The 14,342-nt window shown below is 40.0% G+C and overlaps 2 long non-coding RNA genes across 3 annotated transcripts in view; one reads left to right on the forward strand and one right to left on the reverse strand.

Annotated features, from left to right (window-relative positions):
* LOC140132910 (uncharacterized) overlaps nucleotides 1-419 on the forward strand; it is a 48,506-nt gene extending 48,087 nt beyond the window's left edge. The window contains exon 4 of the long non-coding RNA XR_011855742.1: nucleotides 337-419. This is a non-coding gene — a long non-coding RNA (uncharacterized lncRNA). The remainder of the gene's footprint in view (nucleotides 1-336) is intronic.
* Nucleotides 1-14,342, reverse strand: part of LOC140132909 (uncharacterized) — a 74,567-nt gene that overhangs the window by 49,720 nt on the left and 10,505 nt on the right. The window contains exons 3-5 of one of the 2 annotated variants that reach the window (XR_011855741.1): nucleotides 9,397-9,531; nucleotides 4,655-5,064; nucleotides 2,343-2,552 (exon numbers count right to left, since the gene is read on the reverse strand). This is a non-coding gene — a long non-coding RNA (uncharacterized lncRNA). Of the gene's footprint in view, nucleotides 1-2,342; nucleotides 2,553-4,654; nucleotides 5,065-9,396; nucleotides 9,532-14,342 lie in introns of those variants that run through there. The other variant, XR_011855740.1, reaches the window with a different exon arrangement.

Genomic DNA, 14,342 nt, shown 5'->3' on the forward strand with positions numbered 1-14,342 from the left:
TTTTATATTGTGTATTATATTGTATTGTGGCATTATGTATATTAAGTAAGAAATATATCTTTGTGTGATGTTTGTTGTTAAAGGTGCAACCCAGGGGTGTATCCCTTTAAAACCCAAGGGAAATAGTTGGGTATTTAATGACACCTGTGTGTACATGGATGGTCTATAGGTCAGAGTGTCTGATCTGACCACAGGGGAGGTGCTTGTTCCAAGGTAGCTGCAATCTATCCCCTGAATTATCTGCATTTTTGTTCTGTACATTTTATTTTTGTGCAAATAAATGCAAGCCTTTTCTTTGGACCTGAAGCCTGAATAAAGATTTATTTTTTTTAACAGCCAGAAGACCCCACATCTCAACAGTGCCAAAAAAAGTGCATTGAACTAGACCAACTAATAGTGCAATGTACAACTCAAGAGCCTTTATTACCCCAGATAGCTGAACACTAAGGGATTAAAGAGACTGTGAGTTTTTATTCAAACTTTCTGTCTCCTTTTGTGATCCCTGGTCTTCTACCGCTAACACCACAGGCCTCCCCTTCACCATCTGCCCTACTGTGGACACCTGGAGAGCCCCAGGAGAAACTCTTCACCATATTGTGGCCTCCCCCTTCTCTTACATCTCCCTGCTGGCTCTGACTGGCGTGGATGAGGTCTGTTCTCCTGGACCAAGCTAGCTCACACTACAAGCCAGCCACTCAGGTCCCAGGGAATCCAGCTGCCCTGTGGTCAGGCCAATTTCTCTTTGCACCTTGTCATAGTCTATGAGGATTAGTCCCTTAGGACTAAGTAAGTGGACTCCCTGGACCCCCGCAGGAGATAACAACCTTAGCCGCACCCGGGAGCGGAGTCTAAGTGAACTCCTGGTCTTTGCCAAAACCCACCACAAAGCGGGATGGTCTTGCTGCGGCGGGAGTCACCAGATCGCTCCGCAGGTGCAACTAGGCCCGTGGCGGCAGCCAAGGTAGGGACACGGGGACCACGGGAAGGCAGGCAGGACCACGGGAAGGCTGGCAGGACCTCTGAAGGACGGCTGGCAGGACCTCTGAAGGACGGCTGGCAGGACCTCTGAAGGACGGCTGGCAGGACCTCTGAAGGACGGCTGGCAGGACCTCTGAAGGACGGCTGGCAGGACCTCTGAAGTACGGCTGGCAGGACCTCTGAAGGACGGCTGGAAGGACCTCTGAAGGACGGCTGGCAGGACGGGAATCACCACAGGAACACGGGAATCACCACAGGTACACGGGAATCACAGAATCCACAGAGGCGTCTGGAAATGCTCGGGAACACGGAGGGCTTTCTCTTCAGTAACAGGACATGAAGATTCGGCAGGGGATGCTGGGAGTCGCCAGGCTATATAGCCGAGCCAGGAATGCCAGAGCCAATAAAGAGGATGCTGGCCCTTTAAGGCTGGGAGAAGTCCGCGCGCGCCCCTTCTAGTGGCAGGAGCACGCGACTGCATGGAAGAAGCATGCGGCCTACATGCTGGGAGCAAGAGTGCAGGCCGGAGCCAGGAGAGGTTAGTGAGAGCTGGTGGAGCAGGGACCGCGGCAGCAGGCACGGGTACACCCTCAATCCGTACCGAGGATCGCGGGTGTAACCGTGACACACCTCTTAACTTTGTGTGGATTTCCAGGATTTATTTTGTATTTATTTTCCACTTTATGTAGAAATGCTGAATTTGATTTTCAGTTTTGGGAATTTTTTTAACAACAAGTTATATTTTTTCAAAGGCTCGATTTGCATTGAGCCAGTGTGGGTCCTGTCTAACTGTCAAAAAAAAGCCAGGATGACTCAGTTTTAAATAACCCTTAATGTATTTCAATTTCTTTTAAGAAAAGTCAGAGCCTACTAATGCATATTGAGAAAAAAATAACTTTTTTTCAGCTTTAGAGGTGAATTTCGAGTAAAAGTAATTTTTGCTGAAAGATGCTATGTCATAATACTCCCTTCTGTGCACAGTTCGCAGTCCTCCCACTTTTTCTTGGTGACGGCAGGATCCCATCCTCATCACAGCACAAGTCACAGATACTACAGCGAAAGAGTGCTTGGTCAGATAACAGGCAGCCGTATATCACAACACTTTTTCTGCTGGAGCAGCATGTAACACAGCAGTGTGTAGAACACTGAACCAGTCTGAGGTGGCGGCCAGTTATTCTACATAGGCAAAATTATAACCATAGAACACTATGAAACACACAGTAACATCTGTTGCATTATGCATATTGGTTTTTATGCCTTGGCAAACTAGTATCAAAGTATTAATAATATCAAGTTTACTAACTTAGAAAGAGTGTAAGTGTTAATTATATTATATAAATTCAGTTTTTGTTAAAAGGGCAGGAATTTCTTTGATTAGTTCCACTGTATAAAAAAAAAAATCTCAATTCACATAGTAGAATGTTGCAATGTAAATCCACAGGAGCAGTTTCTGAGTCAATTAGGAAGTTACTTTAATTTTCCAAATGTCTTTTTAAAATTTAGCTTGCTTTCATTTATGTAGATGCTTCTCACAGTGACTGAAGACTTAGTGTATATCTCTTATATGTCTTCCCCTATTAAGATTAAAAAAAACATATAGCCAAACTGAATTCTTTTTAGACTGATCATAACCATCACGAGCATAGAATTTAAAGGGGGGGTTCTGATTTTTCAGGACTGGGGGAAGCAGAAGAAAAAACTATATTTAACCCTCCAAAGGGGATCCTTGGTTACCCCTCCGGGGATCCTACAGCTATTACAACCTGCCTCTAGATGTCAACCAATGACAACCCTAGAAGTCTCTAAGAGGCCCAAAGCTGTCAAGGCAAGTGACTGACAAACCAATGATGTCACGTATGTCCCTAATGCTTAGCTGCTGTGGTCGGGTACCTAACCCACTAACTGCAGTTAAAAGTCGTTGTCTCTTGTATAATTAAAGGGAACCTGTCAGCAGGAATTGACCTAATAAACCACTACCAGCATGGTGACAAGCAGGAATTGACCTAATAAACCACTACCAGTATGGTGACAAGCAGGAATTGACCTAATAAACCACTACCAGTATGGTGACAAGCAGCAAAACACCTTCCAGATCATGTTTCTTTCATGGCTCAGTGTGGTAGAATTATCGAGAAAATCTACTTTGAAGTGAGATGTAAATTGGTTGTATAAAGTCAAGGAGTTGGGATTTTAACACTGAAGTCAAACTCTCTCTTCCTCAGAAAGCCCCTTAACTGTAATTGAAGGTCCTGCATCAAAACACATTCCTTACCAGATCTCCTGAAGTCAGAAGCATGATGTCAACCACAGAGGAGGAGGCTTTCAATGTTCCCCACCTTGACTTCCCCAATTAAATTCTCCGCCTCCTTGACTTTATACAACCAATTTACATCTCACTGCAAAGTAGATTTTCTTGATGATTCCACCATACTGGACCCAGAAAGAAACATGATCTTGAAGATGTTCGGCTGCGTGACAATATTCTGGTAGTGGTTTATTAGGACAATTGCTGTTGACAGGTTCCTTTTAAGCAGCCACCTGCCCTGTATGGAGAGGGGTCAACCTGTAGATAGACATTGTTTTTTGGACTTAAAGGTGTGTTAGGAACACTGTGGCACTTGTCATGGAATAGTGGGTGGTGGTTGATTTCATTGCAAAAAAATTTCTATCCCATAACACATGCAATGCAATCATTTTATCAATTGACAAAAACAGCAGCAGTTGAGCAAATCTCATATATAAATACCAACTGGCTCCTTGGTCCCACTTCTTAGCCTTTTAGCCAGCTTTAGCTTTCAGAGAAAATCAGATAAAGAAGTGGAGAAGGAAGCACTTTTCTCAAATAAGATATATTACAACATTTTTTTATTTAAACACACAAGTGAATCTGTCCTCAGTTTTGACCATGTAAAACTGCAGATGTTATTAGGTAGCAGAACTGTAGAACTGTGTAACCTTACCTTTCTGTGTGTTTTTAGTCGCAAAATTGTGAAAAATGCATTTATATTCCAGTATTGTATCTGGAAAAGGGGATGTCTGGTGCACTGGTTTGTGAGATCTTTTAACTGAACACAGCACCCTGCTACAGCAATGACTCATAGCATAGTGTGGTGTGTGCTGTGAGTGCTTTGAGTCCAGCTACAATTCTTGAAAATAAATGCATTTTTCACAGAACTACTGCTACTAATGATACACACAGAGGTAGTGTAACACGATTACTGCATATACCGTATTTTCCGGACTATAAGGCGCACTTAAAAGCCTTGGATTTCCTTGGAAATCCAAAGTGCGCCTTATAGTCCGGTGCGCCCTATATGAGGGCAGCGGACCCTACTTACATAGGTCCCCGCTACCGGAGACAGCAGATCTCCAGCGGGAACTGCAGACCACGCGGCACGAACAACTTCTGCCGCGTGGTCTGCAGTTCCCGCTGGAGATCTGCTGTCTCCGGTAGCGGGGACCTATGTAAGTATGGTCCGCTGCCCTCCTCCACCTCCCCCTCACCTTCCCCACTCACCTTCCCCGCGTCGCCGCGTCCGATGCGCCTTATATATGGAATTATTACATATATAAGGCGCATCGGACTGTTGCGCCTTATATTCCGGTGCGCCTAATGGCCCGGAAAATACGGTAATTCACTAACTATTTGCATTAGTGCCCATGTAAACCCGCTTACCGTTTTCCATGTCAGCTGCTAAGGTAATAATATTTCCCAATACAGTTTGCATATTTTCAGCAGCATATCCTCCTGTCTACAAGTAGAGAAACACTGCCACCAATTTTTCAGCCAGAATAAACATGCGATCATCCAACAAAATGTTAGCTCTGTTGTCAACTTGTTGTGTGGCCTTTTGCACAGTCTAATGATCAAGAACAGGCATGTAAATGTGAATATCCATTCATTTTACCAGTATATCAATCTCTCATATATTCATATATAATGTATCCATTTCATGTATTGATGGTATATTATACTTAGCTGTCTGTTTCATAGCTATCTATCAGAGTGATGTCTTCAGGTATCCACATGTAGTTTGGCCATGCAGAGAAATGAAGCAGAATCCACCTTGTGTTACAAGTTTGTGCCTGAATGAGAAGTAATGAGAAATAATGGGCACCAATCTCTCAGGGCTCTCTAATATGATGAGGATCAATAGACAATGATGTGCAGTAATAGGCAGTGATCTCTCAGGGTCTTTTTTTTTTATTTGTAACTGCTTCTTGATGACATTTCTTCTATAGAGAATCAATGCTAGATGGAATATGCTCTTTTACGGAGGACCAATGGATACAATCATGTTCAATGCATTATTAAGTGCCAATATTTAGGAATATTGGATAGAAATATTATTATCCTTCTATATATTATATAAAATTGATTTCCTTACTTTCAATTAAAATTTGAGAAGTGAAAATGGCTGTGAGCTATATTACCTGCAAGTCCTCGCGTCCATCAATTTTTGGTAATAAGGATTTAAAAATCCATTTGAGATGTGTAAACTATTATATTTCAGTGTAAAATTCTGGATAGTTTTGAGTGTAAAGTCTAATAAATGACCTTGACTTTACCAGGGACTGGTGTCAGGTTGTGAAGATTTGACACTGAAGAACAGTGGACCCAAAGCAAATATGGATCATTTTGCTGAGCATTTTACCATGTATACAAGCACTTGGCACCAATGGCAAGAAACAGTTTTGGGTGATTCAAAGCCCAACATTAGTTTCAAAGTGAAAATGTGTAATAGCTTTGGGCATGCTGTGATGTATAGCAAAATGTGCATCCCCACCTGTTAGACAATGGCGTATTATAATATGGTTGATACTTGCTTAGAACTACATACCACTAATAAGAAGATCAAAACCATCTGTATCTTTAAGACAGAGATGCTTTTGATTCTGAGAAGAGTGCAGCAGAGATACCTATCAGTGCACTCCCTCTAAGACACAGCCAGTGCGCATACTTATACTATACAATACCCAATGCTGTCTGAGTCCTACCAGAAGTGAAAAAACGCAGGCGTAGAGCCAGGTGAAGAGTCAATCAAAGGATTGCAGGAGGGTAAGACTCTTTTATTGTTTTTACAGCCTAGGGGGGCCATAGCTCTGATGTGGGGGAACTGCATATATGTTATTTATGGGGTGCTACATATATAAAGTATCCACAAGGAAGTGCTTCATGTAAATTAGGCACAAATTTTATGGTTCAATAGAAGGTTTTTGAAAAACTGAGTGACAAGTAAAAGTAACAATAATATTGACAGTAGAAACAGGAGTACCAAGTGACCTACATGGCGGTCAGAATGTTCGGGACGCAACCCCATAAAGCGATCATGAGAAAAGACTTATAACACAAATGTAAGCGCTCAAGGTACCTTTTAAGTAAATAGTGGAAACCAGAACAATGGGGAAGTGGGGTAGGGAGGAGGGGGAGTAGGGAAGGGTGGGAAAAGGGAAAGGGGGGAGGCCCCCCTGGCTCCACAGGTCATTGTGAAATAATTTCTAGTTTGATGGAGAGATGGAAAGTGCCGTAAGCATCAGGGGTCACCAGAGAGACAGTTATTGAGAGAGTCTGAGTTTCTCCACTGGGTCCATTTAGACCAGGTGGAGAAATAAGCCTCCATCCGGTTGCCGTCCGACGCTCAAGTTCTTCCATACGGCAGATGTGATCTATTTCCTCAACCCACATCAGTCGCATAGGGAGGGGGTCGTAGACTTCCAGAGTCTGGGGATCACCAACCTGAGGGCTACTAAAAAGTGTCTCAGGGTGCCTTTCTTAATGTCGCGGAGGCGACCCGGGAGCATCAAGAGTAATGCAATAGCAGGTGTGAGATCCCCAGAGGCTCCACATATGTTCCTGTATAGGTCCCAGACGGCCGACCAGATGGAAGCTATAACCTTGCAGTCCCACCAGACATGGGGCATAGTTCCAGGGGCAGAGTGGCAGCGCCAGCATATTGGTGGTACAGATGGGAACATGCTATGGAGGAACACCGGGGTCCTATAACAGCGTGTTAGAATTTTGTAATCAGTTTCTTTTATTTTGCCGGATATTGACATTTTGTGGGTCAGGACCAGGGATTTAATTAGGCACAAATTTTATTTGTGGTATGCAATATAAAGAACTGATATTGTATTAAACTTAATTATTGGTGTGCAGTAAATTAATGCATGCATATCATGGTCAGTTGTGCTGTGAGGGCTATACGTTATTGTTTGGAGCACAGTGTGGGACATAGTTGTGTACAGGCAGTCCCTGGATTACGTACAAGATAGGTTCCATAGGTTTGTTCTTAAGTTGAATTTGTATGCTAGTCGAAACTGTATATTTTATAATTGTAGTTCCAGACAAAAATGTCAAATTTTTTTGCTGTACTGGGACCAAGATTATCAATAAATCTTCCTAACAGATAACTTACAGCTGATCATTGCAGTCTGGGACTATAGTAAAGCATTCAGAGAGCTTTGACAGAGGTAACAGTGGGCATAGGGGTCCTTCTGTAACTAATGGCTGTCTGTAAGTCGGGTAAGTAGGGGACCGCCTGTATCCTGCAAGAAACCTAGTTATTTTTAAGGGATTCAATGTGGAAATGAGTTAAAGACATTTAGAGAAGCAATAAGTCGCATGAAGTTCTGGATCCGTTGGAACAGATCCTCATACTGTGCTTGATCATAGCTGTAGTCACTCATTAATCTTCTAGTGTGTGAACAGCTCTCAGCATGCGTAGTGTCTTCTAAAGGTAAGCTGACCACACTAATAATAAGAATCATTCCTTAATTTATATAGTGCACACAGATTCCGCAGGGCTACACAGAGATTGCCAAATAAATCCCTTCCCCTAATGGGGCTCACAATCTAATCAACCTACCAGTATATTTTGGAGTGTGGGAGGAAACCGGAGGACCCAGAGGAAACCCAAACAGACACGGAGAGAACATACAAACTCTTTACAGATGTTGACCTGCATTAGGGTGTTATTGGTTGTCAGTATTTTTTGTTTCTGGCCATGTGCTTTTTAAACCCCTTCAGGACCACACCCTTTTGCGTTATTGCATTTAGATTTTTCACTTTCCACATTCCAAAAGCTATAAACATTTTATTTGTCAATTTACGGGGGCATATGAGGGATTGTTATCTGTGAAACTAATTGTATTTCCAAGTAGCACCAATTAATATTTTGTGCAGTATACTGGGAAACTGGAAAAGAAAACTACTTCAAATCAGGTGGAAAAAAAAATGCAATAGCATGATATTATTATGGGTTTTGTTTTTATGGCTTTAATTGCACGGTCAAATTGCCATATTTTGATATCTGTAAGTTTTTAACACTTCAGTGCACAGAGATGTGCAAAGGGTAATTGCAGGAGGAGCTGAGGTTTTCATTAATATTGAGAACTTTGTAACCTTTTGATTAAAACACAAAAGCAGCAATTGCACACTTGGACTTATTTTTTTTCATTGTGGCATTCACCCTATGAAATAGTTACTTTTATATTTTGATTGATTTTTTTTCTTAATAGACTGATAAGTTTTTGATGAATAGCTTGGGATGGGATATGTAACATTTTTATTATTTTGGATTTTATATATATATATATATATATATATATATATATATATATATAGATAGATAGATAGATAGATAGATATAGATATAGATGGCGTGTTTTTTAATGTTCTTTCGGTTCTCTTGTTCTCTTGAGTTTTTTGAACCCTAGGGGGTCTGATCACTTATATAAAATACTGAAATACTGCCCCCAGCAGACTATAATACATAGTGCTTAACTATTGGATTTGAAGGGAAAAAGCTTTACTAACTTGACACCAATTACTTAAAATAAAATGTATGTGCCACTGCGTCTCTCTAGAATGGAAGTAGATGATCTTGCTATTAGTATAATAATAGAAGTACATGGCAATTACATTAAAAAAAGTTAAATAATTTGTTAATCTTCCCACATGAGTTGTTAATTTTGTGACAGAACTTGTAACTTATTCTGACACTTCCCTGTATCTAGAGGCACACATCAGTCAATTCACAGCTTGTGATGCAGCAGTGGAGTGAAATTGCTTACATTTGTGGATCTGACAACTATAGCATTTAATCACTAAGATAAAAAGAGAATAACAAAGTGCTGTGCTCAGATTCGGTGCTGGCTATACTGAGTTCCATTGTAAGAACTCTTAATAGGAGAAAATCTGGGAGACCTTTCCCAAATTTTATGGACCCTCTATATTGAGAGTCATATTTGGTGCTAATGAAAGTGACAATCCTGTGACCTTCAAGATGTTTGTATTCATGACCCACAATAGTGGCCACTGCATAATGATCAAATTATAGGCTGTGCAATGTATTTATTCTTGTTGCTTCTTTATAGCGCTTACATTTTCTTCAATCCCATACATAAATTGTCACTTACCTCAGTCCCTGGCTATCTAAAACACATACACTTTATGGTGAATTCCATAAAAAGCCAATCTTGGTATTCTTATCTTCTGGGTACACAGTTCTGAACAAATAACGGAATGACTGCTTTATTTTTCTCTGAATAGGCCTAGATAACAATGGATTTAAGGACAATGGCAATCAGAAATAAATAAACAGACACATAATAGTAATTCTTCACGAAACTCTTCTGCCATCTACCAGGATGATGAAGAGGAAACAAGGACGGAAAATTCTGTAGGACACTGATCCTAAACACACAGCCAGGGAAACTCTAAATTGGTTGCAGAGAAAGAAAGTAAAGCTGCTAGAATGGCCCATCCAATCTCCTGACCTCAAGATCTATGGAAGAAACTAAAGCTCAGAGTTTATAGACCAAACCCACAGAACCTGCAGGATATGCAGATTGTTTATGTAAAATAATGTCACACCTGACCAATGTATGCAACTAGAATATCCAGGGGCGTAACTTGAGGGGGTGCCTAGTGTGCGGTCGCAACCAGGCCCAGAGCCTTAGGGGGCCCATAAGGTGTCACATTTCCATATAAGTAGATTAATATTATAAACCATACAATGCATTCGGGCCTGGACTTTGCACTGGGGCCCATCAGCTTCAAGTTACGCCACTGAGAATATCCATACAAGATACAAAGGCTTTTATACAGAGTATTCAATACATTTCAGTAAGTGAGTTCAATGCTTTTTCTGTGGCATTGCTTATTATTGTACATAATTTAATTTACGGACATCAGTGGTATAATTTCTTAGCCAGAGTGTATGGATGGCTCCATCTGGTGATGTGTGGTTATATCTTAGGCAATTAGTAATCAGCCACAGCGGAATCCATTACGAGTACCATACAATGATTTACAGACACTGCATAGTGGATGGGATTTATACAAATAAATCCAGCCCTCAAGGGAAGCTGATTTGGGCTGCTGGTTTAGATGCTGCAGGATATTACTGTGGAGTGTAGTGCTTCACCTCCCTGAAACAGCGTAATAACAGCTTAAAACTGCAATAGAAACCATCCCTTATCAGCCGGCTTATCCCATGGAGAGAATCACTGTATATTATGAAATGTGTACAAAATATTCACCTTTGGTTAATAATGTTTTACATTTGTTAAATGATCCCACATGATAAAACCTACAAATTAATTGATTAACCCCTTATCTCCACACATATTTTCAACGTTAATGCCCAGGTCTCTTATCTATCTTCTCATCGTTAATTCCTATGACAAGCTACAAATTTGGCAAAATCTAGTATTTATTAGCACAATTTTTGGATTTATATGCCCTACTAGTTAACTTTTATTATCTCTTTCAATGCAATATATTTAACCCCTTAAAGAGGACCTGTCACCTCTAAAAACTGCAATAGGAGCTGCTTAGTAAAGTAAGCAGCTCCTACTGCTAGAACAGATGCCGCAGTGTTACACAGCTAGCATTATCGGAAACCTACGATAACGCTAGAAAACACTGCAGTGCTATACAATAGAAAACGCTGTGGCGCTGCTTCACCCCCGGGCTGCCCTCCTACTCTATAGGCCGGCGGTGACTGCCAAGCTTCACGCTAACCCCGCTCCCTCATGAATATGCCCGAACACTTATAGCGCGGACCGGCATTTTCTATTGTACATCGCGGCAGAGTTTGTTAGCGTTATCAGAAGTTTCTGATGTCGCTAGCAGTGTAACACTGCGGCGTCTGTTCTAGCACTAGGAGATACTAACTTTATTAAGCAGCTCCTAGTGCAGTTTTTAGAGGTGACAGGTCCTCTTTATCGTCGAGGCCCTTTTTCGTTTTTGAGTTTTCATTTTTCATTCTATTTTTCAATCTATAACTTTTTTCCATGTAAAGAGCTTTGTGAGGGCTTGTTTCCAAATGCGGTGAAATTGGTGAAAAAATGCATTTGCACAATTTTCTTGTGGGCTTGTATATTACAGATTTCACTTTCTTTGGGTCGGTACAATAATGTGGATACCAAATTTATATAGGTTTTATAATGTTTTCATATATTTACAAAAATTTAAACCTCCTACAAAAAAAATTCTTCATTTTGCCACCTGCTGGTGCAAATAACTTTTTCATACTTCAATGTACAGAGCTGTCATGTTTTGCGAGATGATATGATGTTTGCAATTCTACCATTTTGAGGACTGTATGGCCTTTTGATCCCTTTTTAGTAAATTTTTTATATGTTGCAAACTGTCAAAAAAATGTGGCATTTTGACTTTGGGCGCTATTTTCTGTTACAGGGTTGAAAGCCAGTAATAACCATTATATTTTGAAATATTGGATTTTTGGGATGCAGCGATACCTAGCATGTTTATGATTTTTTTCTCTTTATATTTATATCAGTTCTAGGGAAATTAGTGTGATTTTTGGATTTTTTTTCCTTTTTGTTTTATTTTTATATATTTTTCAGTTTTACTATTAACCTTAGGCTGTCTGATTGATCCTACCATATACTGCCATACTACAGTATGGTAGTATATGGGGAATTCCCTGATCATGCATACAATGTGCCACTGGCACATTGTAACGAATGATCAGATGCTAAACAACCTCGGGTCATACAGATTCACTGACCATGCATACAATGTGCCACTGGCACATTGTAACGAATGATCAGATGCTAAACAACCTCGGGTCATATAAAGACCTGAGGCTGTCATAACAACAGATTGTCGATCCCTGATGATATCACGAGGAGCGACGATCAAAGCCAAGATGGCTAGCACAGATCACTGGTGCTACTGGTGGGTGTTTGCTGCAGTCCACTCTGAATACCCGCAGCCAACATGTGATGTATAGATACGTCACATGTAGTTAAGGGCTTAAAAAGAAAGCAAATCTGACATGGTTCATCCTAACTAAAATGTTATGCCTATATTGTTGAACTTAAATCATGTAACAATCTATTATAATTGAATAATTTTAGAATATTTATAATAATTTTATTTTTTCCTTGGATCACCATGTGACACCCTGTGATTACAGCAGCATGCTCCCTCTGCATCCACTTAGACCCAGTGGTCCATGTTTGACTACGGTTACTAAGGGGTTAAATGTCTGGGATTGGAAGTTTTCCAATCCCGGTTGTTAGTGCCGGGTCTGGGCTATGATAACACAGCCCGGCACTGGCATTTGCAGGACCCTGTGTCCTGTAATCTTCTTTTGACATGCCACAGTAGAAAGGCGGCATGACAGATGAAGTACCCTTTATGACCACTGTAGAATCCCACATCAAGGAGTTAACATTGACATTGTTTTTCCTGAAATCTTGTAATCATATAACCTTACATATTTCATAATAAATAATATCTCTGCAGTTATAAAGTGTAGATTATTATGAAAGTTCAGTAACAAAATAAGATAATTATATCACAATTTTTATTGCTTTATTATTTGTGATTTATTTTTACTTTCAATAATATATTGGATACTCCTGCTGTCCAGATATGTTGATCAGAAAAAAGGAAGAATGGAACACAGCAGCCAACGGATACAGAGCCATCTGTTACTAGTATGAAATGGATATTAAAGATGTTTACATGTGTAACAGTTAAGAACATTTTTATGCTATAATAATGGAAGAGTCATCCGCAAATTTCACTATGGATTTAGATTAGATCAGCCATATGCAAAAACCGGGCAGATTTGGAAATTTATTATTTCTGTACTCTTATAATTCTATTAAATTTGCCATAAATATAAATAAAATCACATATTGAGAAGCATCATACTCAATTTCTGGCTGAAGTTTCCTATGTATCATATGTATCCCTCCTACATTTCCTGCGGTTGGAACTAAATTACTATAAATAATTTAGATTTGTTTTTTTCCCTATAGGAATGGTAATAACAATCTTCCTGAAGATAAACAACATTTTGTATAACAATAGCAAAGGACTTTTGGGTTTTTGATCTTAGAGAAAAAAAAGGGAAGCCACTATTTATACTGAGGTTTAGGTCCTAAGAAATGAAACTGAAGAGCAGTTTTATTATTCTACTTACATGAACACTAAACCCAGTAACTAAATGGGTTGTGTCACGTCCACAGGATAGGTGATAAATGTCCCAGTGAATGGCAGGAAGGTGGACCGCAAGTCCTTATGACTGGGGATTGTAGATCAGTTCAGGTTCATACGATACATAGAGCAGTGGTAGATGCTACTACATAGTCAATACTATGCTGGCTGACCACTTTAGTTCTGAAGCTGGGCTGTGTCAAGGCTGTCACAATAGATGTCCTCTTACTGGTTTGGTTTTATAGTTTAAAAAAAGTAATCTTGGATTTCCTATGCTGTTAGTGGATAAATCCATTTTATGATTATCAAAATATATGTGGCTAGAAAGAAGGGTCAAAGTTTAAAAGTATGTAACAAGGTGACCAAGCACCTATGTCAATATCTGTCATTGATACGCCAGGAGAGTTGGACTTAATCCCCATGTATAACAATTACAAATCAAACAGCACAAAAATGGGGAACTAAATGAAAGTTCAAGAACAATAAAATATAAGAATACAAAAAGTTTATTGGTTACAATGTGATTGGATAAAAAACATATATGGAACAATAAAAGGGACACTGGTTACAGGAGACAGAAGATCATACAGACCAGGTATCATGGAATACAGAAACTATATACTGCAGAATGCAGGACATATGAAGGAGACATAGTCAGTGTAAAGCATTATAGCAATAGATGTACCTGCACACATATCAGTAGTAAAATGGAATCAGCATATGCATCATCAGATGACGCGAGTATAAGATTAGGCACAAAATAACATGCGACACAAGAGGTGTGATTTATTTTGCACATTGTCCATGCCCTCAAATTTACATCGGCATGACGACTCGGGAGTTGCGAGTCAGAATCAGGGAACATGTCAACGATATCTCCAAA

Source organism: Engystomops pustulosus, chromosome 5 (genome assembly GCF_040894005.1).
Source record: "Engystomops pustulosus chromosome 5, aEngPut4.maternal, whole genome shotgun sequence".
NCBI lineage: Eukaryota > Metazoa > Chordata > Amphibia > Anura > Leptodactylidae > Engystomops > Engystomops pustulosus.